Raw genomic sequence first — 13,552 nt, 5'->3', positions numbered from 1 at the left:
TGCAATTAAAATGTCACAATCCAGAGCAAACTACTGTTAAATAACTGGATGAGCATCCTTCCAGGTACCTCCATGCATAGGTAAGCATGTAGATATCATGTATAACATTATACATCTGGGGCTATACTAGACATGCCCTTTTGCTACCTGTTTTTTCTACAGAGGAATAGGCAATTTTTTCATGGCAATATAGTTCTTTTCATAACTTTTCCGTGTGTGTGTTAGTCACTCAGTCATGTCCGACTCTTTGCAATTCCATGGACTGTAGCCCACCAGTCTCCTCTGTCCATGAAATTCTTCAGGCAAGAATACTGGAGTGGGAAGCTGCATAATATTCCCATTTGTATGAATATACCATAATTTGCTGAATAAATACTTCAGAGTTCTTTTAAAAAATGGTATAGAGCAGAGACCCCTAACCTCCAGGCTGTGAATGGGTATTGGGCCACAACCTATTAGGAACCAGGCCACACAGTAGGACGTGAGTGACTGGACAGCTAGCAAAGCTTCATTTGCTGCTCATCATCACTGGTATTACCACCTGACCCACCATCCCACCCCACCACCATGGTCCATGGAAAAATTTTCTTTCACAAAATTGGTCCCTGGCACCAAAATGTTTGGGGACCACTGGTATAGAGGACAAGGTAAAAATCAGATGGATGAAATTCCTAAGATTTATTTTCCATAGATAATGAGAAAGCAAGTAGTTTGTAAGTTGTTGTTCTTTAGCTGCTAAGTCATGTCTGACTCTTTTGCAACCCCATGGACTCTAGGCTGCAAGGTTCCTCTGTCCATGGGATTTCCCAGCCAAGAACACTGGAATGAGTTGCCATGTCCTTCTTTCTCCAGCGGATGTTCCCGACCCAGGGATCCAACCCAAGTCTCCTGCATTGAGGCCGATTCTTTACCACTGTGCCACCTGGGAAGTCTCATGGTTTGTAAGACTCAGGCACAATTCGTAAGATGTATATAGTATAGATAATATGTTAGTAAGATATGTTAAAAATAATATAGAATAAATGAAGTGCTTTTGTGTTAAGTATAGATGAAAATAAAGAAACAAATAAGAATGTCACTTATAAATGGAAGAGTTCCAATGAAGGACAAAGTAAATCTTAAATATTAATATTTAATAAACCCACAAGAAAAGCCCAATAAAATATTAATAAATGTACTAAATATCTAACTTACAATTTTATTTATATTAATAAATATTTCCTAATAAAATATTAATAATACATAATAAAGCCCAGTTCATGTTGCCTCTAGATTGACAGCTATGTCATCCCTAAATGGATCACCCATTGGTGACACCCATTATGTTCAATTCTGGCCACATGTATACTCTGCCCCCAAATGCAGGCAAATTACTATTGAGCTACAGATACTGGCCAAGTATACCTGACCTGCATCCCTTCTATGGGGCAAGCCTATGCTGGCTTCAGACACCTTCTATGTGCTAAGCCTCCTGTTCAACCTCACATCTGGTCTCTGTGACCACACCATTACTGGGGAAAGCTAACACCGCACAGAGACAGGACATGTGAAGACTGCAAGCACAGGATTCCAGAGTGTGGACCTTTCATCTTATTTATACCCTCACCTAATTATGTTAAAAGTGTTCGAATCCTTTCCCCTTGCATCTCAAATCATGTTTCCAAGGGGAATAAATCGTGTGACTGGAACAACTGACTTTGTTCTCTGAGCCTTTCCATCTCATAATCTCTGGAAGAGTTTCCTTGGCGGTATACTTGGAGGCTAAGACTGCATCAGGTTATTTCCCACACTTCTAGAGTAATGGAGAGAAGCAAGCAGAGTGGGGGACCATCATGACTAAAATTACACACATAGAAGGTACATCAAATTCTTTGCTAGTCTGGGCCATGAGGGTAAGGGTAACACAAAGTGCAATCTTTCGTTTAATTTCAGGAATGTATCGGGTTTTCAGCTTTTCTTGCCTCCAAAGTTATTATGTAAGCTTTTAAATAAATCAATCACAATTTATTTTCAAGGGATTCTGATATTTATATTTTATACACTAAATCACATAAGCAGTTTTAGCTATTCTTCCCAATGACATTTTATTTTTCATCTATCTTCTCTCTCCCTGATCTATTTCTAGCTCTCCTGGAACTATCCTCCACTTGCTAAAGTATTTTGATTCTTGTTCTAAATCTTGCCGTAAGTATCCTACTGAGCTAAAGCCAACAGAAGAGACAAATTTAACTTTAACATAGTATGAAGCCTCTATCAAAGTGTGTTGCCAGTTATTTTAGTTACCAGACTTCAGATCTGAATTAAAAATAATCATATATGTAATGATCTTGATTTCTTGACTATCAATAATTATATCACAAATATCCATGTCAAATATGAATAATTATAATCAATCATGTATCTTTTTCAAAAATCAATAATTTTTTTCAAATATCAATAAAATTAGGATTAGGTAGGGGAATTCCTATCTAGGGTGTTTTGTCTAACCTCACTGTACAATCAGATTACCTCTAAATAAATCAAAACTTTGGCTGAACTGAAACATGCTATCACCAACCACTCAACTAATGAAAATGTGAGGTATCAAAATCAGGACTCCAGTGATGACACCCTTCCCAACCAGAAACTAATTACATCATTTTTTTTTTTTTTTTTAAATTTTGGGCTGTGCTGAGTCTTCGTTGCAGCACACAGGCTCTAGTGTACACGGGCTCAGCTGCCCCCGCAGCATGTGGGACCTCAGTTCCTTGATCAGGGATTGAACTGGAGTCCCCTCCTTTGGAAGGCAGATTCTTAACCACTGGACTACTCAGGAAGTCCCTGCATTATTTTATTATAATAGGAATCATAAAATAAGCTGCCTCCAGTCTTCCCCACGCAGTCACAGTACCAGGGGTCCAGTACAGGTAGCACAGACACAATGTAACTGTTGATTGAAATCTCAACTGCATCTTCCAGCCAGGGAAGAGTCCTTATCCATGAAAATTTCCTGAGGCAGTGCTGTGCTTAGCCCTGTGCCTGTGTATCTAGCCCAGAGGATACCTGAAACCAGTTACTGGATCCTGAGTGGCTGGAATATGAGGAGGAAGAAGTGCTGAAGAGAGAGGCAGGGGGAGGAGAGGAAAAAGGATGGTAAGTACAGAGATTCCTTTTAAGAAATGTGGCTGTGAAAAGCAAGAGAGGGGCAGGGCTCTAGGTTCACAGGCCCCTGGTATGTGACCTAGTATGTGTCTGACTCTTTGTGACCCCACGGACTGTAGCCCACCAGGCCCCTCTCTCCATGGGGTCTTCCAGGGAAGAATACTAGAGTAGGTTGCCATTTCCTTCTCTAAGGGATCTTCCAACACAGGGATCTAACCCACCTTTCCTACATTGACAGGCAGACTCTTTACTATTGCACCATTTGGGAATCCCTTTCACCAGCTCCTGGTGGTGGTGGTGGTGGTTTATTGGCTAAGTCATGTCTGATTCTTGCGACCTCATGGACTGTAGCCCATCAGGCCCCTCTGTCCTTGAGATCTTCCAGGCAAGAATACTAGGACTGTAGCCCACCAGGCTCCTCTGTCCATGGGATCTTCCAGGCAAGAATACTAGGACTGTAGCCCACCAGGCTCCTCTGTCCATAGAATCTTCCAGGCAAGAATACTAGGACTGTAGCCCACCAGGCCCCTCTGTCCATGGCATCTTCCAGGAAAGAATACTAGAGTAGGCTGCCATTTCCTTCTTTAAGGTATCTTCCAACACAGGGATCTAACCCACATTTCCTGCATTGGCAGGCAGATTCTTTACTATTGCACCGTTTGGGGATCCCTTTCACCAGCTCCTGGTGGTGGTGGTGGTGGTGGTGGTTTACTGGCTAAGTCATGTCTGATTCTTGCAACCCCATGGACTGTAGCCCTGCCAGGCTTCTCTGTCCATGGAATTCTCCAGGCAAGAATACTGGAGTGGGTTGGCATTTCCTTCTCCATCACAAGCTCCTAGTCATGTTTTGATTCTTAGGTTTTGGGTTCTCTAAAACATTCAGGAGTATAATTAAATTTGTTTCAGAACCTAGGTTGAATATTACTCATCTCTAATATATGCTATACTTAAAATATCCAGACATCTCAGATTTCCAGAGATAGGCAAATGGCTACCATTCCATCTTGTTGACTTCATGAGTAAAGCACGCACTCTAATTTTTGTTTGGAAAACATATTGGACTATAATTATAGCATTCAAAAGTGGGAACAAACACTTCTTATTTTTATTTTTCTTCCACTTCAATGGTACACAAATTTCTCATGATGAAATTTTGCTTAAATTGCTAAAGTGACAAAAATCTTTGTACATAGGTATTTGGGGCAATGCTCTTTCATTATATATACTTAAAGAAGAAAATATGGAATTATTGTGTGAGTACTGACAAAACTACTTGTCTAAAATCTCCACAGCTAGACAATTAAGTTGCTTGAATCCCTGAATGCTGAAACAATTCCAAGTAAAGGTACTTAAAATACAAGTGCAGAAATAACACATTGCTTAAAAATATTTAGGTTGGTTTGAGAAGGAAATTAAGACTAGGACATCTATACTCTGATAACCTGTGTATTTATACGTAGTGGTGGTTCAGTCACCAAGCTGTATCTGACTCCTGCAACGCCATGGACTGTAGCCCACCAGGCTCCTCTGTCCATACAATTTCCCAGGCAAGAATAGTGGAGTGTGTTCCCATTTCCTTCTCCAGGCAATCTTCCTGACCCAGAGATCAAACCCACATCTTCTGCATTGTAGGTGGATTCTTTACTACTGAGCCACCAGGGAAGCCCATATGTATAGGGATTTAATGTTTTAATAGCAATGAATTTTCAATTTCATATACGCCAGTGGTCCCCAACCTTTATGGCACCAGGGACCAGTTTTGCGGAAGACCATTTTTCCACAGACTGAGGGTGGGGGTGGGATGGGGAATGGTTTCAGGATGATTCAAGAGCATTATATTCATTGTGCATTTTATTACTATCATTAATATATATCAGCTCCACCTCAGATCATCAGCATTAGATCCTGGAGGGCAGGGATCCCTGATATAATCTGGTAATTTCCCACCACTCTCCTTAAACAGGCAGGATAGGAAACTGACATATAAAAATATCTGACCCAGAAACTGAAGAATTAGAAATAAACAGGCTATCGGCTTGGTATCCTGATCTCCACACCACTGCTTTTCCCAGTGAACCATGAGCAGACATAGCAGAAAAAAAAAGGAAAAGCCAGTAAACAAAGTGAAGCGTTGGAAGGAGCTCATGATGAACCAGATCTGGTTTCAACAAACCCGGTTCTGCTACTTCCTAGGTTTAACGTATGCCACTGCCACTATTCGGCTGTTTCTGACCCATCAAAATGGCAAGTTACACAGCTGGACCTAACGGTCGTGAGATTTAGGTAAACCCTCTAAGTTTCCATCTCTGCATCTGTAAAATGGTACAGTGAGTTGTATGGTGTCTCCCCAAATTTCACACGTTGAAGTCCCAGCTCTCCTTACCTCAGAATATGATCTTGTTTGGAATCAGGATCCTTACAGAGGCAATCAAGTTAAAGTGAGGTCTTTAGCGGGGGCCCTAATGCAGTGTGACTGCTACCTTAAAATGGGTAAATTTAGACAGAGACACACACAGCGGGAAGATGACCACCTTCTAGCTAAGGAGAGAGACCTGGAACAGATCCTTCCCTCTTAACTCTCAGAAGGAACCAATCCTGCCAACACCTTGATTTCAGACTTCTAGCCTCCAAACTATCAGTTCAGTTCAGTCGCTCAGTCATGTAATACAAACTATGAGATGATACATTATTGTTTATACCACCCAGTCTGCGATAGGTCTTTATTTTTTTACTGCAGCCCTCGGAAACTAATACAAATTAAGATTATAGTTGGACCCATGTCTCATAGGTGGGTCTGAGAATTAAATGAAAAACAATGCAGCTAAATATTTAGTACAGTACCGAGTACACTGTAATAAGCTCCCAAATAAATATAAGGCTTTCATCTTTATTACTGTAAGTTGATACTTCATATCAGAATTACAATGGAACTCTCACCACAAACAACTTTTCTTCTCACAGTACAGCATCTCCAGGCCTCTGAGGTACAGCCTGTCCTCCCCACGTTTTTCTTCCCCTCTCTCCACACCTGGCCAACAACCTACCCTCCTCAGGAGCCTCCTCACACATAATCACTGCTCAGGCCTTCTGCTCTGCAGCCCTTTTCACACAGCAGTGTAATTACTGATCTCAAATTAGACTCCCAAGTCCCCCAGACAAGCCTTTACATTCCTCTTAGCTTTCCTCAGGCAGGGCCGTGTGAGCCTGTGAGGTGCTCATTACATGTTTGAGGAAAGAATCTCTTCACCACAGGCAGGGAAACTGGCCATACACTATCTACAAACAAGCCCAGACTCTAAGATACCTGTTAAAAGTACTGTCCAGGTTAGTGGTTCTCAAAGTGTGGTGGGGAAACCTGAAGTATCAGCCTGGATGGGAGCTTGCTAGCAATGCAAGTATCCTGGGCCTCACCCCAGGGACTGAAGGTTCCCTCTAGGGAGGGAACCCAGGAATCTGTGTTTTAACAAGCCCTCCAGGTGCCTGATGCAGCTAAAGTTTGTGAGCTACTGTTCTGTCTCCAATTCCAAGTGAAGAGGTTGGGCTGCTGGTTGTGAGCTCCCCAGAAATTCCTACAGAGGAGTCGTCCCAGGGGAGAGGGGACCACAGAGGGGCTCTCGGGGCACAGAAGCAAAAGTTTTTAATTTTCACTTTCAACTCACTTATCTATACCCATATTATGAGAAGAGCTGGTGACAACTCTAAACTGTTACTATCTAAATTACCTAGCAATGAGAATCCATGTCTAGGAAGTGAGGCTCTGTCCACACTCTGAGCATCCTTCTCGACAGCAAAGAGGCAAAGATGATTTTGCCGCATCAGAAAAGTGTACTCCAAAGCCCCTTAAAGTAGCAACAAACAAGTGCCAGGCAAATAGTGCTCTCCAAAGACTTTAAGATAGTAAAGCAGGGCAGCTGCAGGTAGAAGCTGATGATCAGAAACAGGTAAAGGGCCTTCTGGGCCCTCCTCCATCCATGCCAGACGTTGCTAATGGGTCACAAAATTCTTACTCAACAAACGTGGACAGTATCTGCATGCTAAGTTGCTTCAAGCACGTCCGACTCTTTGTGACCATATGGACATAGCCCAGCAGGCTCCTCTGTCCATGGGATTCTCCAGGCAAGAATACGGGAGTCGGTTGCTGTGCCCTCCTCCAGGGGATCTTCCCAATCCAGGGAATGAACCTGTGTCTCAAGTCTCCTGCATTAGCAGGCAGGTTCTTTACCACTAGCACCAGCTGGGACAGTATCTAGAAATCTTTAACTCCAGGCAGCCACTATCAATTGATCAGACCTGGCCCTTGCGAAAAACCCATTCCTATCCTAGTTTAGGAGTTAAATCCTCAAGTTCTGTAGCGTTAGTATGGAAAACAGCTGCTATTATAGGAATCTCACTGTACTTGGGAATCAGAGGCTGTACAATCTTGGGGAAACCATTTAAAATCTTTGAATCTCAATTTCCTTATTTGCAAAAGGGAGCTGGCAATAGCTCCTCCAGAACGGTCTGAGGATAAACAAGATGGATGAAAGCCCCTTGTCCCTGGCAAATAAAAAGCTCTTAATAAATGTCTGCTGGATTTGAAACTACAGCCATGTGGGGAAAACCGCACCACCCAAGCTTGCCTGCAGCTAATTCACCCAGAAACCCAGGTTTCAGAGTTTATCTGTGAAGGAGCTGTGGAGTCAGATGCTGGCTTGGGAAAAGAAACTGATGTTGCAGCGTATGTGGTCACTAGTATAGGCAATCAGACCACGGAGACATTTACCAGGAAGAGCTTGTTTGAGTCCTTGTCCAAAGACAATGCCAGCGCCAGCTCCTCCTTTAACGTATCCATACTGGACCTCTAAATCATTTGACTAAAGCAACAGATCCTACCCAGAAATCTACTTTCAGAAAAACCACTTCCAGGGTTGTGGCAAGCATCTGTCTTCTTATGTTTGGAATGTTTAAAAGCTCCATAGAGAACATCTCAGTAAACAAAACCCAGTCCTACCTAGCCTTGTTAGTTCAGTGGAAACTGAGGAATTCCCCACTCGAGTGTCCCCATTTGGACAACTAGATGCCAAGAAAGGCCTTGGTGGGTGACCGATGCTTGCTATATGTTAACTCATTCAGCTTCATGTTAACAAGCTCTTTTTACAGATAAAGGATCTGGAGCTCACAGACATTAAGACGATCATGCAGTCAGAAGGCAGGAACACTAGGATTTGAAGAGCTAGCTGCCAGTCACACTCCACTAAATTCCAACACTGATATGAAGCTGGAATCCACCCCAGTAAGGTCCTCAAGTTTAAACAGACAGGAATTTTGAAAGAAACACATGAAAAAAAAATTCTAACCCCATTCTAGCAGCCATGGACTACCCTATAACCAGGGGTTAAAGTGTAACTAAGAACAAATACATCCTAGCATCTGTCAAAATAGAATTTAATACCTTGTAAATCCCATTTAATTCGTACTTAAAACTGAATCAGTCAATAGATAATACTCAGCCCTTTTTCTAAAAGCCTGTACGTAATCAATCTTTAGAAGCCAGTGTGACTGATGTCTTTTTTATTTTCAGCAAAGCACTTTCCACTGTTATATAATTTTGCTATGTCGAAGATAATGGAAAAAATGTGACCTACCAGAATGACTTATAAACCCTACACATCAAAATACCTTGGTATGCATTTATTCTGAATAATGAGGGTTAGACCTAGACCATAAATGCAGGTAAGATCTTTCTCAGCTTTGGGAAACAGGCCATTACAATTCAATTTTCTTGGATATTATACAATTTCATTACCAGCAACATCGAATAGGGTGGCCTTGACTTGTAGGGTGTGAAATTATTTAATCAAACTAGGCCAGTAACTAAGCTGATGAGAGACCAAAAGGCAAGTACCGGGTAAAGCAGGCTGTCTGTTGGCACGTGTCTGTGTTTCCTGGAGCCCTTGTGCCAAGAGGTGCAGCTGGGATGCCAATCCCACTCACAAGGAGATGACAGCAAGGTAGTACTTCGCACCCTGAAAAAGACACTACTGTTAAAATTCAGCACGGTCATTCCCCGTTTGGCGAGATGTTTGAAACACACTGAAATTCACATTCTGTACAGTTTACCCACCTACATTATGGCTTTCAATATATTCACAGACTTGTGCAACCATGACCACAATCCATTTTAGGACATTTTCATTACTTCAAAATAGAAACCATTTAATCCTCCAATTCCCCCCTCCTCCTCCCAGCTGTAGACAACCACCAATCTAATTTTGTCTCTATAGAGTCACCCCTTCTAGAGATTTCATATAAATGAACTCATACATGATCTTTTGTGACTGGTTTCTTTCACTTGGTATAAAATTTTCCAGTTGCAGCCAGGGTGTAGCCTGTGTCAGAACCCACTCCATTGTATGGATATATCATAGTTTACTTATCCACTTTACAGCTGATGGACATTTGGGTTGGTTGTTTCCACTTTTTAGCTATTACGCTCAAATGTGTACATGGACCTAGCTTTCATTTCTCTCAGCTATATATCTAGGAGTGCAATTGCTGTCCTGTTCTTCAAAAAAGAAAAAAAAAAGAGTAAAGAATTCACTTTTGGTGGGGGGAGGGGGTACTTTCCTGGCAGTCCAGAGGTGACACAGTGGTAAAGAATCTGCCTGCCAATGCAAGAGACACAGGAGATGTGGGTTTGATCCCTGAGTCGGGAAGATCCCCTGGAGTAGGAAATGGCAACCCACTCCAGTATTCTTGCCTGGAAAATCCCATGGACGGAGAAGCCTGGCAGGCTATAGTCCCTGGGGTCACGAAGAGTTGGACACGACTGAGCACACACACGTCATGTCATGTCTCTGGGGGCCCAGTGCTTAAGACTCTGCGCTCCCAATGCAGGAGGAGTGGGTCAACCCCTAATCAGGGAACTAACACCCCACATGCTGTAAGGTACAACCAAAATAAACAAACAAACAAAAAATTCATTTTTTAGGTTAAAAAGAAAAATACCCAGCAGGTGATAAAACATCTAGGGAAAACTTTTTTTAATTTTGGTAAAATACACTTAACTTAAATTCACCATTTTAAGGTATACAATAGAAAAAACATTTTCAACTAAAAGGGAATTACAATACTGGCTTGTCTCTATATTTATACATGTGGGTTTCCCCCAATCAGAAAAGATGGCAGATACTTTTTATTTTAACCCCTCATCCCAAGACAATCCAAGAAAATGCTTTCTGGACATTTTTATGCATCCTGCCTGTGCCTTTCAAACAGCACAAGAGGCAAGCTCCTTTCTGGGCGGGGCTGGAAACGCAGCAGCCTCATATGGGGACACATCCAGTGGGAGGAGGAATGTGCTTCTCTCCAGTTTCGCACATACTCCTCTGTCTGCTAGACAAAGTGATATTGTGGCATCTGTGCAAAACACTCCCTACACAATGGAACAAAAATCAGAGAGTGTCCATTTTATTTGTGCAGGCAGGAGACCCATTTCCCTTCTCCAAGGACCAGCAGGAAATGTGGGCACAGGCTAATGCAGGGACATCTGGATATCCTACAAAGCGAGCAGCAGGATTAGAGCCCGGCCCATGTGCCATTTCTGTTATTACTTCCCACAATTAATAAATGCCCAGCAAATCAAGACGGACTTGCTTATGCTTTGGGCCTTAGCATGAAATTTTCCTATGTGTATCAACGCCAAAGAGAGTTTTGCCTCTTTCACTGAAATGGCTTGCTTTTGAATTAAGTCAGTTTTCTGCATTGTGACAACATCCTGGTTTTAACTATCTTTTATGATACTGCCTGAAGTTTCTGACATATATAGGAACCTCAAATAACAATCAGCCATTTCTGAAATACAAACTATTGACTAGCGGTAGTTGCTCAGTCACGTCTGACTCTTTGCCACCTCATAGACTGTAGCCCGCCAGGCTCCTCTGTCCATGGAATTCTCCAGGCAAGAATACTGGAGTGGGGTGCCATTTCCTTCTCCAACACTGACTAGGGCTACCTTTAAATTAAGGAAAAGCTTGGAAGAAAACTAAATACACTTGGTATTCAATAGTATTGACAAATATGTGAAATTTTTGTCAGGTAACATGAGTTAGTGCTGGAAAACCTCACAAAATTTTAAAAGGAAAATCCATAAGTGGCTCAGTAATCAGATGCCAACTCATGCCATACACCATGTGAGATCTTAGTTTCCCAACCAGGAATTGAATCAATGTCCCCTCCGTTGAGGGCATGGAGTCTTAACCACTGGACCACCAGGGCAGTCCCTGGATGTCAATTTTTTTAAGAGAAAAAAATGTTTTTCTCTACTTTGGCTATTTTTTAAATAATTTATTTTTATTGTTGGTTACACACGGTCTTGGTTGCTGCACACAGGCTTTCTCCACTTGTGGCCAGTGGGGCTACTCTTTGTTGTGGCGCACAGGCCTCTCACTGTGCTGGCTTCTCTTTTGCAGGGTCTGGGCACATGGGCTTCAGTAGTTGCAGCTTGCGGGCTCTAGAGCGTGAGCTCAGTAGTTGTGGCACACCAGGCTTTGTTGCTCTGCGACGTGTGAATCTTTCCAGACCAGGGATTGAACCTATGTCCCTTGTATTGGCAGGCAGATTCTTCTCCACTGTACCACCAGGGAAGTCCTAGGGCTATTTTAAAACCAAGTAAGCAATGGCAAAATATTTGCCAGTGTACCTATCGTCTTGGGGACTGGGGTCAATAAACACATGTGCAAGTTATCCAATCTGTGCTTCAATAAACTTGCAACATTCAGTCAACTGGTTGGCAGCTGGTTTTGACCTATCATATGATTACAGTTAGTAGAGTAGACGCCCCAGCACAGCTCTGTTTGCAGAAGCAAGACAAAGTACTAAAAGGAGGAAGGAGCTGGTAGTGAAAGAATTCCTTGAGGTCTTGAAAACTCAATCATGACCTGACTTCCAATTATGTTCTAAACCCAAAAGGAGCTGCTCATAATTACTATGCAGTATTACATGTATGTTGCAGCAATTGGAATAGTTCTGGAAAAGAATGAAAGGGACAGAACCCTTGGAAGAAATATTGGCCCCACTATTTAGTCAACCAGCTCAAGAGAAATCTCCAGTCAGAATGCTTGTCGGCAGATTTACCTCCGTAGAAGCACAACTTATCACCTACCTTCTAACCACTGACATGTCTAACAGCTGCAGAGAGGGTAAATTTTTAGGAAGGTCAGAGAACTGTGAGGTCAAGAGGGAACTAGTAGGATATCATGGAATGGGCGGCTCTAGATGCTTGTTCCTCCAAGTGTGGGTCATGGACCATCCACTGGGTGGGTATCACCAAAACTGACAGTATCACCTATGCTGCTGAGTCGCTTCAGTCGTGTCCGACTCTGTGCGACCCCATAGACGGCAGCCCACCAGGCTCCTCCGTCCCTGGGATTCTCCAGGCAACAACACTGGAGTGAGTTGCCATTTCCTTCTCCAGTGCATGAAAGTGAAAAGTGAAAGTGAAGTCACTCAGTCGTGTCCGACTCTTAGCAACCCCATGGACTGCAGCCTACAAGGCTCCTCTGCCATGGGATTTTCCAGGCAAGAGTACTGGAGTAGGGTGCCATTGCCTTCTCCAAGTATCACCTTTAAGCATATTCAAATGCAGACTCTCAGGCCCCACCACATCTACAGCATTAGAACCTGCATCTTAATAGAGTGGTTTATATGCACATTAAAGGGCGAGAAATAAGATATCAAGGTGCCACTGAAGGATTTAGAACTTATTTACAAAATTAAACAGTAGGAAATAAGATGCCTCCTAAGATGCCAAGAAAGGAGAGTTTACTACAAGGTTAGTGAAGGATATTAATATGTCCACAGAAAGGCTGTGTCAAGTGATAAAGTCAGCAAACAAAAAAATGAGGATCAGCAAAATACTCTTTTGTCCACGTGTATTCAAAGAACTCAAAGTATTATAAGGAAGATCTTGACCTGCGATGCAGAGATATTTCATCAGGCTTAAACAAAAAAAAATTTTTAAGGGAATTAAAAAAAAAAAAAGAGGAACACTCAACTCTCCTTATTAAGGATCACTTTGGAATGAATGCGTTGACTTCTGTTTGGCTAGACTTGGGAAACTGAGGATAACCAGAGGTGGTTCTACCTAGGGCATTTACTCATTTTGATGGCTGGAAAAGGTTATCTCCAAAAAGAAATGAATAATGTGGCAGTCAATTTATACATCTGAGTCATGCATGTTTGTTTAGAGTGAATCCTTTAATGACTGGTCCTGAGCCAGAAACTAAGAACATCCAGTTGCTGTCTGAGGGCTAAGTCTTCGATCACGATGACTCAAATGAGGCTGTTTCACACTTGTAAAATTTGAAGACTAAATTATAACTAAGGAATGGCAAAGATATATAGCATGTGTATTGCAGTTTCCCAGTTCTCC

At 42.3% G+C, this 13,552-nt stretch overlaps 1 protein-coding gene across 2 annotated transcripts in view; it reads right to left on the bottom strand.

The window, feature by feature from the left end:
* Nucleotides 1-13,552, bottom strand: part of TJP2 (tight junction protein 2) — a 128,283-nt gene that overhangs the window by 89,661 nt on the left and 25,070 nt on the right. The window contains exon 2 of one of the 2 annotated variants that reach the window (XM_019966044.2): nucleotides 9,026-9,146. The exons of the other annotated variant lie outside the window; for it this stretch is intronic. The gene's annotated coding sequence lies outside the window, so the exon portion shown is untranslated. The remainder of the gene's footprint in view (nucleotides 1-9,025; nucleotides 9,147-13,552) is intronic. 2 annotated transcript variants of the gene reach the window in all.

This window comes from Bos indicus, chromosome 8 (genome assembly GCF_029378745.1).
Source record: "Bos indicus isolate NIAB-ARS_2022 breed Sahiwal x Tharparkar chromosome 8, NIAB-ARS_B.indTharparkar_mat_pri_1.0, whole genome shotgun sequence".
Taxonomy (NCBI): Eukaryota; Metazoa; Chordata; class Mammalia; order Artiodactyla; family Bovidae; genus Bos; species Bos indicus.
The sequence above is the reverse complement of the archived record's forward strand: the minus strand, read 5'-3'. Positions and strand labels throughout refer to the sequence as shown.